We start from the raw sequence: 19,760 nt of genomic DNA, 5'->3' as shown, positions 1-19,760 counted from the left end.
GATAATGGCTCTATGGATGAGCTGAAACGTTGCACCTTATTTTGCCATGGGTGGGTGAATGAAGATCACCTTTATACTTACTGGAGTGCTGCCTTATTGCATTTTTTGGATATCTGACCTTACAAACCAGTGAACATTAGCAGTATATGTAATAAAACTAAAAAGCAATCTTCCAGCACTTATGTTTTGACTTCACCTCTGTGGCCAGTGATTGAATGCTGGCATGTAAGCATTTATCATAAAGGGGCCAAAAGAGCATCACTGGTGGGTGCCTTGAGGCATTTTACAGTAGAGTATATGTGTTTTTTAAATGTTTTTGCATTGTATTCTACTGGATACAACCATTAGATCTCACCTTTGGTAGAACTCAGTTATCAATGTTTTCAACATATTTCTGCACGGTGTAAATTTTAATCTGTCAGAAATAAAAGAATTCTCCTTTAAAACAGAAAAATGTTCCAGAAAATGAACTTGTACGGAGACTTACTTGAAAGATGTCACAAAGATGTCATTTTTCCTAGGTGTATTATGAGGTTGCCCCAGAAGGTCTTCCCACTGCACAGAGGGGCAGGAAGGGGTTAACCTTCCCTCACAACTTCATCTCTGAGTGTAATATTTCCTTCTGACAGCCCCCTGTCAGCACTCCTGGCTGCTCACATGGTCTCAGCAGTTTTTGTTCTACTTCCCAGCACATGAACAGGGAGCCTAAATATCTAACATTAGTTCCACCAGCTTGGTGAGGAAGCAGCTTCCCCTGTTATGTCTCAGAACTGGGAAGCCATTTGTTACAATTTACGGCTATTGCTTTTATATGTAAAAACGTTTCATTCGCTCTTTATAGAATACCACAAGAGAATATAACCAGGAACTAGGGAAATCCCCCTAAGGCAGTTTGAGATAAGCCATACTGACTAATAATCATAAATCTCATACAAACTGCTGTAAAGTTTATCTCTTGCACAATTTAATTTGGCATAAGACAGATGCCAATTCCTTACTGGGTAACCACAAATGGTACTAGAAGACATGTATTACTCCAGCTGTTTCATGGCATTCCAGGATGTTCTAGCTATAATCTGACGTTCTACTCTAGAATCTATAGAAAATATAATGTTGGCATACTGCGATCATATTGACGTAGACTCATTTGGGGGGAATTCAGTAAAACTGGCACTTTTAATGCCAATCTTAAAATTACCCCAACTGGCGGTCCTGCGCCCATCAATGCAAAATCTGTGCCAGGCTTGATTAATGTAAAGTATTATTGATAATGGCAGTCTCCTCGTTAAGGTCACAACTGTGTTTGTCGCGTTCCCTTACATATTCTGTTATTTATAGTGGAATAAACAGTATAAAAGACTGCTTTTTTCCATTATTAAAAACTGAAGGGTCCATTATATTGTAAAGGAAAGGAAGGCAAACGGAAAACCTTCTGTTCTACTTCGGTTTTTGTTTTCCATTGCTCTATCCTGTAAAGGAGAGTGTAATAAATAGTCCAGCAAGTGTGAACCGGGCCTTCTCCTGGCCTTGGAGGCAATTGTCCCCTTTGTTTCCCTTTAAGCTCCTGCTCATAACCACTAAAGGCACCACACAAATAGGAGAAATCTGAGCTAAGCCTACCATTCACTGTAGGCATGTTTTCCTGTAAAGATGAATTGGACATCCTGAATTTTAGCATACCACATTTGTTTTTTTCAGGAGATATTTATTACATCTGTAAGTTACTTATTTACCTCTCACAGAGAAGATGAGAGTGCATGTGTATAGGGAAATAAGAGGGTTATCTGTCTACTGACTACTAAGGTGTATTGCTTCCCTTGGTATTAAGGGTCTCGATAATAGGTCATTAAGCAATCAGTGTGATGAATCCACCAGTAGGAAGATGTTATGGAAGATCCTAAAGGAAACCTCCATCAAGGTCATCCTCCATTAAATGATCTAATAGATCATGGCCGAGAAATAATGTGAGATTAAATAAGCGAATAGAAAAGGTTAGGAAGGAATCAAAGTGATGTGACACCCTGACATGAGGAAAACATTGAATAAACATGGTCATTGACCATTAGCAAAGTCTTCATAGACAAAAGCAACAGGGTCAACCAGCCCTATTGAGGAGATGATGACGGCTACAGTGCAGACTGTATGGTGACATCTTGTGAAGGTTAATAATAATAATAATAATAATAATAATTCTTTATTTATATAGTGCACAGATTACGCAGCGCTGCACAAGCATGACAAATTGGTCCCTGTCCCCATGGGGCTCACAATCTAAACAACCTAACAGTATGTTTTGGAGTTGCAGTTTTCCTGTGTCACCTTTGATTGCATGGTTGGCATTAATAATCAGAACATATATTTGTAAAGAGCGAACGTTTAGTCCAATGACTACAGTAACCATAGCAATATGCTCTGGCATCAGAAAATAGAGCTCCGGTTTAGTGTTCTGCTATCAAACCTTAAATGAAATACACTGCATCATCTATGTTATGCTCGGCTGATATAACTAATATTCTGGCACAGAGAAGTGGATTCATAGCTGCCTTGGTGCATGGTTCATTACACCCACATACAAAATAGCATTGATTGCAAGCTCTTGTGAGCAGGGCCCTCATTTCTATGGTTTTATCTCTTATGTTTAATTTTGTTGGTGTATGAACCCCATGATCTTTGAAGCACCAAAGAATAAGCTGGCGCTATATATGATTTCCTTAGAAGAGGAAATGAGACGACCCCTTCTCTTAGAGACAGGGATTGATCATCAGGTCACCGATGTTACCCTCTTAAGCAGAATTAAAGCAATTGACTTGTTGGAAGGCTGATCACAATGAAAACATATTATTGTTATCTATCATGATATTAATTAGGATTACAGGGACTTTGTTATAATTAATGTGAAATCAATGTTCTTACTGCTCTATTATTAACTGTGCTCTACACAGTTTCTCATTTTTGCTCTTTCCTAGTTGGTGTGGATAACCAGTGGTATAAAATAGTCCTATTAGAGTTTTCATTGATCTCTATGGGAGGCAACATTTTGTCAATAATAGCTTTTTGGCACTGGGGTAGCTCAGCAGACTGTAATGTAGACCCAGCAAAGGAAAATGAACCAGAGATTCTTTATTGATATGTTTTTTGTTTTGCAGAAGATTCCTGTAGAATGTAGAAATCTAAGATCACTGTATGTAACTTGGAACTATATATTTTATAATTGTAACTCCAGCCAAAAATGTTTTGGTCTCTGTGACAATTTGAGTTTAAGAATGTTGTGTTGTCATAAGAACCAGGATTAATAATAAAGCTTAATTACAGACACCATTCATAACTGTTACAACTGATCATTGTAGCCTGTGGCTAAAGTACTGTAAATTACAAACATCCACAGGGCCATTTGTATAGACAGAGTGCCCAAACTACAACCAAAAAACAATTATTTACCGTGAAGTGCCAGCATGGCATTTTAAGCAGTAACTTATTGCTACTTGTTCTTCCACATCTTTCAATTGTATCGGCCCACTGAGGCCACCAATACAGTTGACAGAAGAAGGCAAATTCAGACTATCATTGTAGCTTCTCTTCAGGGTCTCTCTGTACAGGAAGAATGGTGGGTCCAACAGGATGACCTCCAAAGATAATGCAGTTTTGTCAATACTTTCTTACCAAACATCCAATAAAGTGTTTCGCACTGAGAGCAGCATCTCTTGCGTTGTCTGGGGCTGCAGCCTGGGGCTGCAGGGAGATTCAGTGTTTGGTGAACTCTGTCCTTGGACAATGGCCTGAGTGCCCACAGAAAGGGCTCTGAGTGCCACCTCTGGCACCCGTGCCATAGGTTCGCCACCACTGATATACAGCATTCTTTATTGTAAGAGCAGTGAGAATATGGAACGCTCTGCCACAGGAGGTTGTTATGGCGGACTCTATGTACAGGTTCAAGAGAGGCCTGGATGACTTTCTGGAGAGCAAAAATATCACGAGTTATGGAGAAAAAACATTAATTAATATTTAAAGATTGGACTTAATGGACTTGCATCTTTTATATCTATATTTATTTATAGTCACAATGGAAAAACGCAGGCAGCAACCCAATGGTCCAAAATTCAAAGTGAGGTGAACGTTATTGAGATTGAGCAAGTGAACTACACAGGTTTGCATAGGAAGTATAAAATATCAAATTTATTCTATAATATCTGTGCAATTCATATATGAAAACCCACACTCTAGTATAAATATATACATGTCAGCCATATGTATGGAAATTTAATATCAACGTGCTTGCAAAAAATGGTCTATATTGTGAATCTATGTGGTCTATATTCTCTCTCTATATATGCATACTGAATGCTTAGAAGATGAGATTACATTTTATCTAAGGAACAATCTTGGCAACCGAGGTTTGTGTTACTCGTTTCTATGCATGTTCTCAACAGATACCATTCCTGGGGACAAAGCTGTCTTTTTACACTTATTTTATCATTGGTGAACTGCCTTGCACCCCAGAGACTGAATATATCAGCTGTTCTTTGTATTCTGTTTTCTTTTACCCTCGGGTTACAAGCATAGAATCGGGGCCTGCTCTGTTAGGACAGTTTGTTCTGATCATAATAGGAGCATTTTATTGCTGACCCTCCTGTGAATGTGTAACAAGCGCTCCATGTAAGGCTTTCTGGTAAACACTTGGCTATTAATTGATCTGCAGCCAGAATGTAGCCACTTGTTGGCAAGCTTCGATTGAATAACAGCTATTCAGAGTCTTCAGAAACTAAAGCATCATTTCATTGTCATATTTCCCGAGAACCATCAGACTATGAATCATAGTTCAACTTAAGAAATGTTCTTATGTTCTCAATTAACTGGAATTAATGGAAGATATTTCTTCAAAATTCTACAGATTAATTTGACATTTGATGTGTTGTTGAGCATTTTTGGATTTTCAGATAAATGGACCACCAGATGCTGTTATTTTCTTGCTATGCATAACATTTTGGGGCACAGCTATCATTAGTCAGGAATAGTGCAACAGGTTTTTTTTTAGCGTTTCAGTTTTTAGTTGTCAATTTATTCGCAGCCTATACTGATATACTTTTTTGCGACTTTTTAGGCGCAATCCAATAGTAAATTAAGCATCAACATCTTGAAGCAGGTGAAATACAAAGATGAATAAGGCGAAAGCCAGGATTACTAGTACATGGCAAATTACTGTATGTTCTTGAAAAAGTCGCACAAAAAAAGAAACACAAAAGTATCCAAATAACATAAAACTCCCCTGTTTGTTTTGAGAGGAAGAGAGTTATCATACACTAATGTTCTCATTAAGATGATGTAACAATGATAATGAAAATAGTCTTTATTTCTGTAATGTCATAATGCCATTCTGCAGCACTTAACAGATCATGGGGGACATATACATACAAAATTAGTTAGTTAGTTAGTACAGGATCAATATAGGTGCTCGCTAAAGGGGAACGTGGTAACAAGCATATGTATTGGTGAGCCATCTGTAATCTACCAATGTCCTGTTTTGTTATACTTTAGGGCTAATTTAGACGCATCCCTTTGCAGTGTGCATTGTGTTGTAGCCACATGCTTTTTTTTCCGAACGGTTTTCAAAAATTAGATGGTAAAAAAACTTGGTTCTCCAGCATCATCTGAGAAAAAAGTGGGCAGCACATAGCCTCATTGTAAATAAAGGGTAATTATGCTATCTGTGGAAATCACAAGACTGTAATTCTCAATTCTTCTATCCTGAAAGAATATAGACAGTGCTACCATGCAAAACTATGGCACTATTACAAAAAGACTGCACCTGGAGGAAACACGGAACAAACACGGATTGGGTAGTTTATTTTTTATAGTCCATAAATCAGATCAGTTTTTGTAAAACTGCCTGGTCTTACATGATGGGTTTCTTTTGACTGTTACACACCCATGTTTTGTTCTATGTGTGATTTATGTCAAATCTGCATCTAGTCCATGTGTCATAGGTGCGTGAACAAAACCAGATGATTTTATTTAAAAAACAGTCTGTACATCGACAAAGCACACAGAAGATATCATTGTTCAGTGTGTCTTTTTTGCATCTCCATAGAAGTGCATGGCAGAGACTAACATACCCTGTTTACTAGGTAGGCCGCCATACAGTATCAGTACTGATTTATTCTCTAATTGTAAGACACTAAAATATGATATAAATCAAACCAGGAACCAAAGCAGGAACTTACACTTTGTCGTATTCTCCAAGTCTATTCATTTATCCATCACACAATGGGTAATACCATACAGTGATCACATCTGCTTATATTTGTCTTTAGAATTTTATCTATTTTGGATCTCTGATCATGTATTTAAATGAGGTTCTGTTTTTCCACTATCTTTGATCTGTTGTCTATAAATAAGCCAACGCATTTTCATAAAGGTCACTGTTTTTATCTTCAGCCCACTCAAAACTGAGACTATGGAAAATGTTCTTTGGCCAGGGACCGAACCTGAATGTTACTGGAAAGCGAAATTCATTTGTTTCTATTTTGCCAAAAGGCTTGGTTGTTTCTTCAAACCAAATACTTGGATGACTACTGAACCTTACACAGAGGTCTGTGGTTGTTGACTGTAAATAAATGATAGAAGAAGGGATCTCACAAAGTAATGCTATAGTAGTCCAAAGGTTGTCTTTTTCTTTGCTGCTTCCTTTGAGACTAGCGAAAGTTATAAGAGTCAGATCTGTGATTCATTACATTGTATCTAGTTCGATTTGTCATTCAACATTATTTTTTTTGTATTGTAATAAGTATTAAAGGCACCTCTGCTGTTTAGCGACTCAGTGCAGTCATGGCACTTCGGCCAGTGCCACTGAGGTTACATCCACTTGTGACATGACCTGCTTGCAGCTTAGGCCCATTTAAGTAAATGCATAGAATTTATATAATAGAATAGTAATATAATGGAATACGGTTATTCATTAGAATGTCATCATTTTTATATACATTGTATTATATTCTATACTAGCTGTAGCTCCCGGCATTACCCCGGATAGTAAATAACTGCTCTTAGCTACAACAAAATAGAATAGGTTAAAACAAAATATTCATCTATATCTATATATTCTGTCTGACTGTCACTGACTTCTCTTTTTTATAAACTTTTTTTACAGTCTCTTCCAGTTACTGTCTGTCTCTGACTCTTTCATTCCAGTGACTGTCTCTGACACTTCATTCCAGCGACTGTCTGTCTCTGACACTGTCATTTCAGAGACTGTCTCTGTCTCTGACTGTCAATTTGATTTATCAGAAGTGTCTGAGAGCAGAACTGCTCTAGTTGCCCATGGCAACCTATCAGAGCTCAAGTTTCATTTTTGCACAGTTGTTTATAAAATTACAGCTGATCTCTGATTGGTTTTCCCTCTGTAACTGGAACAGTTTTACCTCAGATATTTCTGATAAATCTCCCTCTATCTCTGTATCCCTATCCATCTTACCTCACACATAAGCTGTCTTCTACTCATTGCCTGTAGTAACCATACAAATCTCAGAGCTCACATTAATGACCTGTGGCAGAACAGCAGATTGGCTGCTCAGTTTCCAATTGGCACAGCAGCATCAGGCAATGGCTCCTGTATATGGGGGGTAATAAGTGGATTTTGGAAAGTGTGGGGTGAAAATTTCAGCCCAAAACCAAGTCTATGACATTCCCAGAGTCACAGGCATTAACTGTGCAAAATGTGGTAATTGTAAATGCGACGGTACAGATTCCTTTAGCGGACATACACACATACACACACACTCAGCTTTATATATTAGATATGTTATCATTTTTTTTGAATACTCTAGGTAGATAAAAGAACAGATGTCTACAGCCCTATGTTCTCAGTAGTGCTCTTAACTACTGAATAGGTTAGTTTCCACTCTCCACTCACATCTTATTGGGACCAGATGGCAGGGGATTAAAACACAAGAAAGAAAACTATATGTAATTGTGTTCAATGTGGGAGAATTAGTCACCAAGGGTATTAGTGAGCTAGAGTACAAAGTAGCCAGCTAGAGAAGTATGATCCCTTTTGCTGCCTGCATCTTGTAAATCTATTTGACAAAGGAAATATTTACAGATTTCCTGTCTCCATGATGCAAAAGCATTGAGAATGATAGGATAATGGATTTTATTATAATTATTGCTGCTTTTGCTCCTATCACTTTCTAGGGTGGTCACTAAGATTCAGCAATGTGGGTGGTCACTAGCTGAGCAGACACTTCATGATTCCTCTGTGCTATGAGATGACTTGTGCTAACAATGTGCTTAGATTATCAGGGTACAGGTTATAGCTACATTTTCCTTTAGTTTCTGAACATTCTACTAATATCAGACACATAGAAAAAGAGCAATGCAACAGAGTAATGAGATGGATGTAAGACTCCATGACACTCTCAGCACTACTACCTGACCTAATCAATAGAACACACAGTGGGCACTGCTATTCTATCAGATCAAGCCCTTATCTTGGCTGTAGAGTTTGTAGCTCCTCTGCACACTGCTGCTGGACAGGAAGTTATTCTTGCCAGAGGAATCTAGCCGACCGTCAGGAGTTTATGGTTGTATCCAGGCACAACCAAAATGTGAATATCAGGACTGGTAGAGAAAGGCTGGAATTATATATGTGAAATGCTGTATTTTTGTTGATAATAGTGAATTAGGGTATGTGTTATTTTTTCATCCTGAGTATATTTAAGAATCTTGTCTTTTGGGAATACCTAGACTCCTCTTCCTGACCCACGTCCATGGCTTCTCACATATCTAGTCCAGTTCCATACACTGCACTGAGGAGATGCAAAGATTTGAAAATAACACTGTCTGCAGTTGGGTGCTTTGTCCTTTTGGAATAGACTTTCTTGTTTAGCAATTATCCAAAGTCACATGATATGGCTTCCTGGAGGGCTGACATTGATCTATAGGGAACTGCATTCTTCAATGCTACTTCCATAGATAATCTAGTACCATAATATCACTGGTCACATTACTTTTCAAGAAAAAATTGATAGTGTTTTGTATATGGTCAACATTGCTTTAGTGAATGAATGGTATATACTCCCATTGTGCTGAGTCAGTGGAATGTGTTGTAAATGGACATTGCTACACCTGTCTAATAGCATTATTCTCAGACATCCACTAGGGCAGTGATTGTGAACCTTTTAGAGACCGAGTGCCCAAAGTACAACCTAGACCAACTTATTTATCACAAAGTGCCAACACAGAAATTTAATTAGTGATTTATGCTCCCTGCTCTTTCACAGCTTTCATTCATATCAGCACCCTGAGGACACCAATAAAGCAGAAATTTGGATGATCATTGTAGCTTCCCTCCAGGATCTCCTAAACAGGAAGAATTGGCAGGGCCAGAGCAGGAGCTACAATGATAAATCAAGATCTGTCCACACATTCACACTCCCTCCAGTAGTCCCAGGTAGAGCTGTCACTTTAATATAGCTCTGTGCACAGCCCAGGACTCTCTAAGAATGCAGAAAGATACCTGGAGTCCCCTCTGGTGATAGACTTGGTGCCCACAGAGATGGCTCTGAGTGCCATCCGTGCCAGAGGTTCGCCACCACTGCACTATGGATAGGAAGTAGGGAAAGCAGGTAGTTATTAGTTGAATTGATTACTTCCTTTAATATACATATACAAGTGCTAGAAAGTAAAATATATCAAGTTGTTCTAAAAAGGTATATGTAATATTTATGTTGTACAATGTAGGCAGCACTAGGAAAATATCCATATAGACGTGAACATTGCTGTATCTCGCAATCACTTTGTGATGAGATTCTACCTCTGCTCCATCTTATTTGGTTGTCCAAAGTCATATGCTGGATGAGGTCATTTTTCCACTATTATTAGATCGGCCAGTTTTGTTGGATCTGAAAAGTCCATGACTTTGTTCTATGTGTTTAATATTCATATTGTGGTTCCTCTGTTCACAATGCAGCCATACAGTTCACATCCTATGCAGACAATGTCTGCATGTGACGTAATGTCTGCATCTTATTTTTATGGTTATTGATATTGCAAGTATTTTCTGTGATATATTGGTCCGTTTCTGTCATACACTGTTATATTTCTTGCTGGTCATTAATGGATGAGTCTTATTTCATTCAACACATCCAGTGGATCTCCTTGGATTACTAAGATAGTTTATATGCACTACAAAGTGTCTGGAAGGTTCCTCATTTTTCTGGTATTAAAGTGTCAAGTTAAAGGTTATATTTTTAGCCTTTTCTAACGTTTGTTCACAATTATATGAATTTAATATAAAAAATAATAAGAATGATAAACTTTCTGTCATCTCGGTTAAGTATTTAGTTTGCTTTCAGCCCAGTATTTGCTGTAGCCAAGGCAGGCACGTGCATATTTTTACCTGGCACTTGAGGAACATGTCTCAATCAGTGGTGGGAATTTTTTTTTACCAAACCCCCACTGCTTCTGTTCTGTAGCTTCACACATACTGGTCCCTCTTGACACACAGGAAATTCCACTGTGCCACGTTACACGTCTCAGCCAGTGATTGACTAAGTTATCGCTTCATCTGTGACCCCTTAAGGACCAGTAAGTTAGTGGGATATAAATGATGTTAGTTTGCCTCTTATTTATTTTCTAACCCATGCTGAGCCCTGCTAAAAAACTTTTTTAGATCATGCTTTTTGAGTGACCATGTGCCTGCTGCCTATTGGAGATTTCAAAGTTATGACATTGTTATAGGAAATCTAGGACAAAAGATTGGAAATCAAGAAGACTGACCGAGTCTGCTCTTCCTTTAGCCTCTTATATACGTATTTAAAAATAAGAAAGGTTTAAAAAATTGTGCAAATTAACATCAATGGAACCGGAGGCTGCAGGCTCATTGGCATCATTTTATAAAGTTTTTTTTTAAATAAGGGCATAAGAAGCTAAAAGAAGAGCAGATCCTGCCAGAGGGGGCACACAACAGCATATACTGTAAGTGTATTTTAATTTATTCACTCCCCCGCATTTTGTTACAAGTCCTGCCCGATCCTGTTCGTCAACTGCTCTATGCATTGTAGACAGGCGGTTGAATAAAATAAAAGAGAAGCTAAGTCACTGGAGCACACCAGACCATTTAGCATAATTTTGATAACTCTATATTGCCGCAATCACGGTGTATAGAGTAATAATAAAAGACTCCTTAGTAGGACACGTCTACCATCTGTAAAACTGTCCTTTAACAGTAAAATAGTCTTATGTCCTTACAGAACTACTCATCAAGTGAAATATACTGTGGATATGGAAAGAGTTTTTTAACCTGCTTCCCTTATCTGTATGCTGTCTATGGGACTTCAGAAACCACTCACAACAGGAAAAAGAAGGAGCTTTACCATTGCAGGAAAAGCTTTACAGAAATAAGTTTACTATTATCACCTAAACTGCTCATTTCTGTAGTTTCTAAAATTTTTAAAGCTTATTTTTCATTTTATGAAATTAACTTTTAATATTGGCTTACTACTTGACTTGATTCTCTGGGTTTAAATTTAAATTAGATTTTTTTTAAATTAAGAATATAAACATGTTTAAATGTTATGCATCCGCTGCTCTCTATCAAGTGTTACCATTAATCTATGGCTGTGCTGTTTTCATATTAAAGGAAATGTCAGAATCCCTTAGGGCAGAAACAACTGTGAAAAATGTAAGCTCACATAATGATAGTGTGTTATGCTACATTACAGAGATGCATTATGGTTAGCTAGCATTCAAATGCTTGTTTTTATGGTGATGAAAGACTATTTTAATAAGTTTCCTACTAATATCAGAGGAGAAATATGGATCTCATTATTAGAGAGTCCATGATGTTAAGGATGCTGAGGATGCTGTTTCAACCATATATTTGCAACCACATTTAGAAGTTTTATCTTCTGACTTTTGCTTTGTAAAGCTTTGTTTACTTTTGTGGACTCTTTTATGTACTAGAAGGGATTTCTGAAAAATTTTCAAATGTGAAAAAAGGTAGTGATGAAATACCAAAAACATACCTCCCAACATTTGTGAAAAGGAGGAAGCCCTGGAGACCATATATGGACAGATGCTGATTTGACCTGATGACGTGGTCCCTGCTCTCTGGCTGAGCCGACACTTCTCTGAAAAGGATTCCCTGCCCGATGTCTGCTCTGGGGAACCCTAGGAGATGCAGTGACCATATATGGACAGATGCTGATCTGAAGCTGATGACGTGGTCCCTGCTCTCTCCGCTAAGCCCGACACTTCTCTGAAAAGGATTCCCTCCCGATGTCTGTAGAAGCCATTCTGTACTGTGAGTTCAGACTTTCAAAGTATTTACTATGGGGACACAGCAGCAGGACCTGGGGGGAGAATCCGTGACAATCTCATAGCTGCCCGTGACGCGGGGCAGAGGTACGAAAAACGGGAAAGTCCCGTCAAAATTGGGACGGTTGTGAGCTATGCAAAAACCAATACTCACTGAAAGCTGTAGCCTGTGTGGTGCTACTCCAGTGCTGATGTATGTTTTGTTGGTTGTAACATTACCCTCCTGGCGGATTCATTGGCAGAAGATGCTATTGCTAGAACTACTGTATAGAGTTGGTGCAGTAACAAGAGAAAAGCAGTAATGAGAAGTTAAACATACCTAACACGTGCTAGCGATAATAGTCTGTATTATGAAGTCTGTTTTATACTGTTGGAGGTTTGATGAGTAGAATGCACAAGGAGTGTGATAAATATTTATTTATCCTGTGTGGTACAATAATGTTTCACCATGCATTTATCCATGTAGACCCCCCTTTTGCCCCTTGTGGTTTGTATATTTGTGGAGTGTTCTGATAGACCGCAGTTTATGTGCCCCATATTCCCCTACCTATTATCTGCTAATAGAGCATTTATATCAATAGCCATAAAAGAAGCAGTAAATAAAATGTACATTTCCATGCATTCCTGCACATTATGAATACAAGGATACAGTGCAAATTTGTAGTCAGTAATATACAGGGCTTACTAAATATTTAATGTAGAATGGAGCTCAAGTGAATACTACTGGGAAAACAGAAGCCCTTGAATTGATTCATTCGGCACAGCGTGTATCCACATTGAATCTACTAAGGTGGTTTTATTAAAGGGGTATTCCCACAAAGGCAAGATTCTTAAATATACTCAGGATAACAAAATAATGCATTCTCTCATTTACTGTTATTAACAAAAATACAGCATTTCACAGATATAATCTATCAGTCCTGGTGTATACAATTTAAGTTGTTGCTGGGATCCAACCATAATTCTTCAGATTTTATTTCCAACTTACATTTTATTGAATAATAAAAATCTCACAGGTATAAACAATAGCAATGCAGTAACAATGAAGTCATAAAAAGTGTACATTACCTCAGAAGTATCAGCAGTGCATATAATTCACATGTAAATATAATCAGGCTGGATAGATTCTGCTCATTAATTGATTCTCCTGACTGCAGGATGCAGTGTGAGCTCTGCCCCTCCTTTACAAGTCAAGCTCACAGACAGACATTTTCTGCTGGCAAGCAGAAGCCTGCACAAACTTACTCTACAAGCTAAAGATAAGATCTTTATAGCAAGGGAAGGAGGCATGTTACAGAGCTCACTGTATGTGTTATATCTGAGATGTAGCAGAGCTCACTATGTGTGTTATAGCTGAGATGTAGCAGAGCTTACTGTGTGTGTGTTACAGCTGAGTTAGCAGGTGCCATTGTGTTATATCCATCTCATGGATCTCATGATCTCTCATCTCTGATCTGTCTCATCCCTCTTTCTCTGTGTCAGATATTATTAGAAAGTTCAGTAGCAAGATAAAAGTGTAGATAAACATTTACCCTGATAATCTAAGTACATTGTCAGTACACAGCATCTCATAGCACAGAGGGATCATGAAGTGTCTGCTTAGAGAGTCCCTGCCCACACTCTGGAATCTTACACTGACCATCACTGAGTGATAGGAGCTAAAACAGCAATACAATTGTAAAGTAAAAGGGTTAAAAATAATCACTAGGGGTTTATAATATGAGAACTTTCTTTGATGTATTATTTCTGAAAGCTCTTCTTAATTAATTTCTTAATTTAAATTAATCCATGTTGCTATGTCATGCTACTTGTAAAGTATTACCATACATTTTTCATATTCCCCATAATGCTTGTCAACAGCCATTCCATGTAGCTGTACATTATTTTGATTCTTTGCCCCAAAACCCTTGGGGTAAAATCTTTATGGAAAAAAAGGGGTTTCCCACAGACCTGGACAGGAGGCTTTTGGCTGGAGGAATGTAAAGAATATTTGGAAACAAATTGTACCATTCTGCAAAGTGAATAACATGAGTACAGCCATACAAATCCACATAAACCATACAAATCCACATGGATTATTGCTGTGGAGCAAATTGAACTCGGCAAAAGATCACAAAAGGGCATTGCTTCAATTTGTGATATTTATCAAAAAAGAAAGTAAAGTTGTAATTGTCCTTAATGAAAGCAGAACTTGAGTTTTCTTATAATAGAAACTGCTTTCAGAGAAAAAAGTATCTGTTTTTCTCTCTGGCTCAGAGAAGTAATTGGTGTACTTACCCTTACAGTTCTGTCACTCATCCATTACCTTCAGTCCCCCTGGGATTGTAGCAATACAGTGACTTGCTCACAATGTCTTTTTCAGTACTATCAGCACCTGCCACCCTCACAAGACTCCTCCTGAACACTAGGTGAGGGCTACATATTATTACAAGGCTGGCCTCTATTGTTTTATCAGAAGCAACTCCACATCAGGTTCTCAGTGGACATTGATCCATAATCATATTATAACATTTACTGTTCCCTGAATGTATAGCTTCTATGTTTTGGAGTTTGTGTCTTGCAAATAGAACCTCTGTTAGGAGTAAAGAGTGCTGCATGGTACCTAGTTATTAAGGTGTCTTTTAGACTGAATGATAAAATCTTTTATAGTCCTTATTTATGTCCTTAAATGCAGCCTCATATGTGGTGCTGATAAGCCTATAAACGCTTTTGTATTTTTGTGGTCACTGTGACCTCTGGAGATCAAAATTACACACAGTTTTATAAATGTCAAGATTGTTGTGTAGTCCTATGTGAATATGTCATAATGTGCAAAATAGCAGTAATTTAAGCTTATTTCATAAATTGTATATATTCTAAAGTACAGCCTAACTTTCCAGTTTTCACTGACTTTGTAAAAATGGTGTGCCATTCCAAAGTGACTGAAACCTTCTGGCACCAGGTTGTCCAGACAAAGGCCAAAGGGGTGATCATATCAGCCATAGCAAGAGAAGCTGGTCCTTCCAAATCTGTGTTTTCTAGAATATTGCATCTTTACAACATCACAACATAATTCAAGTCCCCCAAGAAGGTCGAAAGACAAATGCAGGAGAGGACAGAATAAAGCAGGGAATTTCTATGGGTAATTAATTCAATGTTGCAACTGGAATTGCCCGCCATTTATCCCCTGATGAACGCCACAAATAGTCGGGGGAAACGCATTGGGATAATATACTATTAGGGAGGAATTATACCAAGCCCTTTGTTACTCAGGGATAGCTCAGCCATAAGGGTAAGTCTGGGACTGCCCTTATTAGTGCAGGAGCAACCATTAGGTCACAGGTTACAGTTACAGCAATAACAGGGACGTAATACACATCTGCACATCATCACCCCCGGCTGGTTTACTCCCGATCCTGGACTGAGGCAATCCGTACTACAGGATCTGGTGCTATTGTTTCTTTACAGTCTAATATGCAATAAGATCTGTCTAGTAACTATGAATGATAGGTGAATGGTGATACACATTTATGTTGATCACCGCAGACCAACGTTCCATAAGTTTTAACATTGTTGTGGACTATCACATCTGTGTTGCTATATGGCTGCACGCACCTTGTTGTAGCTGCTGGGCTGCGTCACTCAGTTGGATGTTTTGTAGTTTTATATCAAATGATAATTTTATACTTTACACATTAAAAGTTATGCTGGTTAAGATTTAACCATCTTGCTCTATTGTATCTTGTATAATTGGGTGGGCAGTACTGATCTTATTGGCACCTTTGAATAAAGGCTAGGTGTTAGACTGCTAGTTACAGGGCCAAGCAGTGTGTTGTGTCTCTGAGTACAACTATTCTACTTAATCTGGCTACACACACCCAGACCAACTGCTTGAACATCATCTTCACTCAATCCCCCAGCAATTTTAATGCAGCACAATGCCCCTTATAACTCAGAAAAGCTGGTAAACCAGTTCCTTGAAACAGAAAACATTGAAACAATGAAGTAGCAAACCGAGAGGCCTGATCACATTTTTAGCTAAATAAAGGTTTTCAGCTGATAAACTTTTTACATTTTGTTAAACTCTTTTCTAGTGGCAGAGTGTACCCCTTCCAAAAAAAAAATTCATCAAATGTTGATAAACGGAGACAGTATTAATTCAGAAAAAATCAATTGATCATTGATCTCTAATTCTGATCTCCAGTACAGGCAGTCCCCAGGTTACGTACAAGATAGGATAGGTTCTGCAGATTTGTTCTAAAGTCTAAATTGTATGTAAGTTGGAACTGTATATTTTATAATTGTAACCCAAAAAATGTTAGTCTCTGTGAAAATTGGATTTAAAAACTTTTGGGATGTTATAAGAACCAGGATTAATAATACAGCTTCATTGCAGACACCTGTGATAACTGTTATAGCTGTTTATTGTAGCCTAGGGCTAAAGTACAGTAAATTATCAACATCCAGAGGGTCCTCGTAACTAGGGGTCGTCTGTAAGTCGGGTGTTCTTAAGTAGGGGACCACCTGTAAAGATAAAGTCTAGATATAGTGTAAAATGTATCACTTGCATAATTTAACATAGGTTAAATAAACGTTTGCCTATGAGGGAAAATGGTTTAGAATAGACAACTGACCAAATTACAAAATTTTGAATGTCCTATGAAGTAAATCACTGTATTTCTCGTCCCATATATGGGAGGACTATTGTAAGCTTTGACACAAAGTAACGTGAGCCCAGATTGCAAGGTAAAACTAATCATAGAAATGCCATAACATAATAAAAAAAGTAAAGAAAACATCCGTAAACATGTAATTAGGAAAAGGAAAACCGCTATAATATAAGGTGAAGTAACAAATCCAGTGGTATACTGGCTTCTCAGTGACTCTCAGCTGACTTCTTAGAAATAGGATCTGTTCTACTTGAAATGCTTCTTCAGTGCAGGGAATCATGATATGTGAGTGCCCTCACCATAGCTCCTGGGGAATATGTGGCACATTAATCTTTCCACCATACATCAGAGGTGTACATAGTGGCTACAGTTGCGTATGTGTTTCTTGGCTTTTAACAGCAATTTGATATAACGACAAGATACTATTTTTTTGTCGGTAAACTATACATTTTATTTGAATATTGACCACAATAATTTGGGGTTACGTTGTAAATTTAATCATATTTTGATGAGGAATAAATTCTACACGGGAAATTAAACTTAAATTCTTAAAAAAAATGAATGACTATCTATATTATATATAACCCATGAGCATTCTGTTTGTATTTCATTAGTAAATTCTCTTCCCCCTACATCTTTGTTCTGCATAAGACAGATTTGCATATTTTGCAGCTTTTGGCTAGACTGCACGTGTAATAAATGGCTGTGCAGTCACAACTCATTCAATATTAAGATGAAGCAGCATACCGTGACGTGCACTGAACCTGACACATTTCATCTGACAGCCTCAAAAAGGCTTTTGTGCCATCTGAGGCCAGATCTTTGTCTGAAGAGATTATACAGGTAGTGAAAAATCATCATACACATGTGGAACACAGACAGGATTTACTCTCTTTAAAATTGTCCTTACTAAATGTGCGAAAAGTGAGTAGCTTGCCTGCGAAATATGCCAGGATAAGATAATAATATACCATGTATGAAATTGTCATTGAAGTTACTTGAAGTATTATGTGTATATTACAATTTAGGGATTTGTGGTTATATTGTATACTTTACAGGGTGCACACAATGTCTAAGCCAGTTGCCTCAGTGGTTGTGTCCGAATCAACAGCATGTGACCATTGATCAGTGTCACATATGCAACATCCCCCACCGGGCCTAGCCTTTAAGGTGAGGCCTGGAGACAGCCGGGGCCCGCGGTACCGGAGTGGCTGGCGGTTGCGGCCTAAGCACGCTTGTGTCACGGTGCTTGGTACGGGGGAACCGGAGGGCTGTCCTACAGCCTGGCAGGTCTCCAGCAGGGTGGTGTTGGCAAGAAATGATGAGGGAGCGGCTGCTATAGCGGATCTCCCTGGGGCAACCCCTTACTGTCCCGAGTGTGAGTCTCTGGGTGATGGACAGGGTGCCGGTGATGAAGGCAGCCGTATTAGCAGGGACCAGACGGAGGCAGAAGTTGAAGCAAACAACTTACAGTTTATTGCAACCGGCAGGAACTGCAGAAAACGAGCCTTTAACAGGTAGATGGAGTGCCGAGATGTGAGTTGGAGGGAGCCTCAGGAGATAGTTCACCAGCCTGGATGTAGAGGGCAGGCTGGGTGGCAGCTGTGTCCTTATAGGAAGCTTCAGCTTGTCCTGTAGAGCTTCAGGTATCACCCTTGAAGGTAGGAATGATACCCCTTTCCTCACTACACTACTCTAGTCTAATAGCTCCACTCTTCAGAGGCAGGGGCTAGGCTCTTCCTGCTCTGGTATGGGCCAGACAGAGACTTACTCACTCACTCACTACACAGACTGAGAGACTTCTCTCAGTCCAACTCTCTAAGAGTGCTCCAGAACATTCCTGGGCCAGAGGTTTTATTACCTCCCTTTGGTCAGGTGGTGGCTGCTCCTCCAATCACATCTCAGCTCACAAAGCACAGGATGTAACACAGACATTGGTCAATAGCATCTTGCATTATACAAAATACTTAACCTCTGCCTTGCCAGGCAGGATTAACCACTGCAATTTCCCCTTTTGATCCTATAAGGACCATGTAGTGTAATATGGTGTTACCTACAGGTGGGACGTATTCGCAAGCACTACCTCGCCATTGCATCGGCGAGGGTGTTGCATACCCCGGGGGCAATTGAAAGAGCCGCCCTCGGCTCGACTACAGATGTTTTGGGGCACAGAGGGGGCTAAGGGCACTTCTGGGAAGTGCAGGCTGTGTGAGGTGTAGGGACAAACCGCCCATGGTCCTGGAGACAGGCACCTGGGTTGGTGTCGGACTAAGACAAAAATATAGCTGTATGACAGTTGGTCGCTGACGCCATTAAACCGAACTGTACAGTAGGAAAGGTGTGGTGTCATGTCCTGTAATCCACTCCTTGCACCAAGGCCTGTATATTTGTTTGATCAACGCTTCTTCCCTGGCGGCAATTATATGGTGTATATCTGCATTGCGTTAGCATATGCGACACGAGTACCTCCTGACTGACAACCTTACCCATGTATGGGTGGCATCCAGGTGCTATCTATGTAACACCCCCGGTCCCCTAAAGACCCGCAGTTTACGGACTACCCCCATGTGCAAACCTCAGTTTGAGGGATCAGGTAGCGGTCAGTGTTTTACATAAAAAGACGGTCCGACACAGCCACACTACAACCTGAAAAGCCTATAAAAGGGTTAATGCAGACTACTGGCAGATATGACAGTGTGCAACAGGTTAGCAAAATCACATTGGCTTAGGAGCCCAATGGGTACACATCTTATAACATAACGTTACAGAGGTGGATAGGCTACGCAGGGTAGCAAGATA

At 39.0% G+C, this 19,760-nt stretch overlaps 1 protein-coding gene across 3 annotated transcripts in view; it reads left to right on the top strand.

Moving 5' to 3' along the window:
- The window catches only part of ANK2 (ankyrin 2), a 336,471-nt gene that overhangs the window by 145,648 nt on the left and 171,063 nt on the right, over positions 1–19,760 (top strand). The gene's annotated exons all lie outside the window — the stretch shown is intronic.

The sequence above is a fragment of the Engystomops pustulosus genome, chromosome 1 (genome assembly GCF_040894005.1).
Source record: "Engystomops pustulosus chromosome 1, aEngPut4.maternal, whole genome shotgun sequence".
NCBI classification, from domain to species: domain Eukaryota; kingdom Metazoa; phylum Chordata; class Amphibia; order Anura; family Leptodactylidae; genus Engystomops; species Engystomops pustulosus.
Note: the sequence above shows the minus strand (reverse complement) of the source record. Positions and strands in the feature narration are given on the sequence as shown.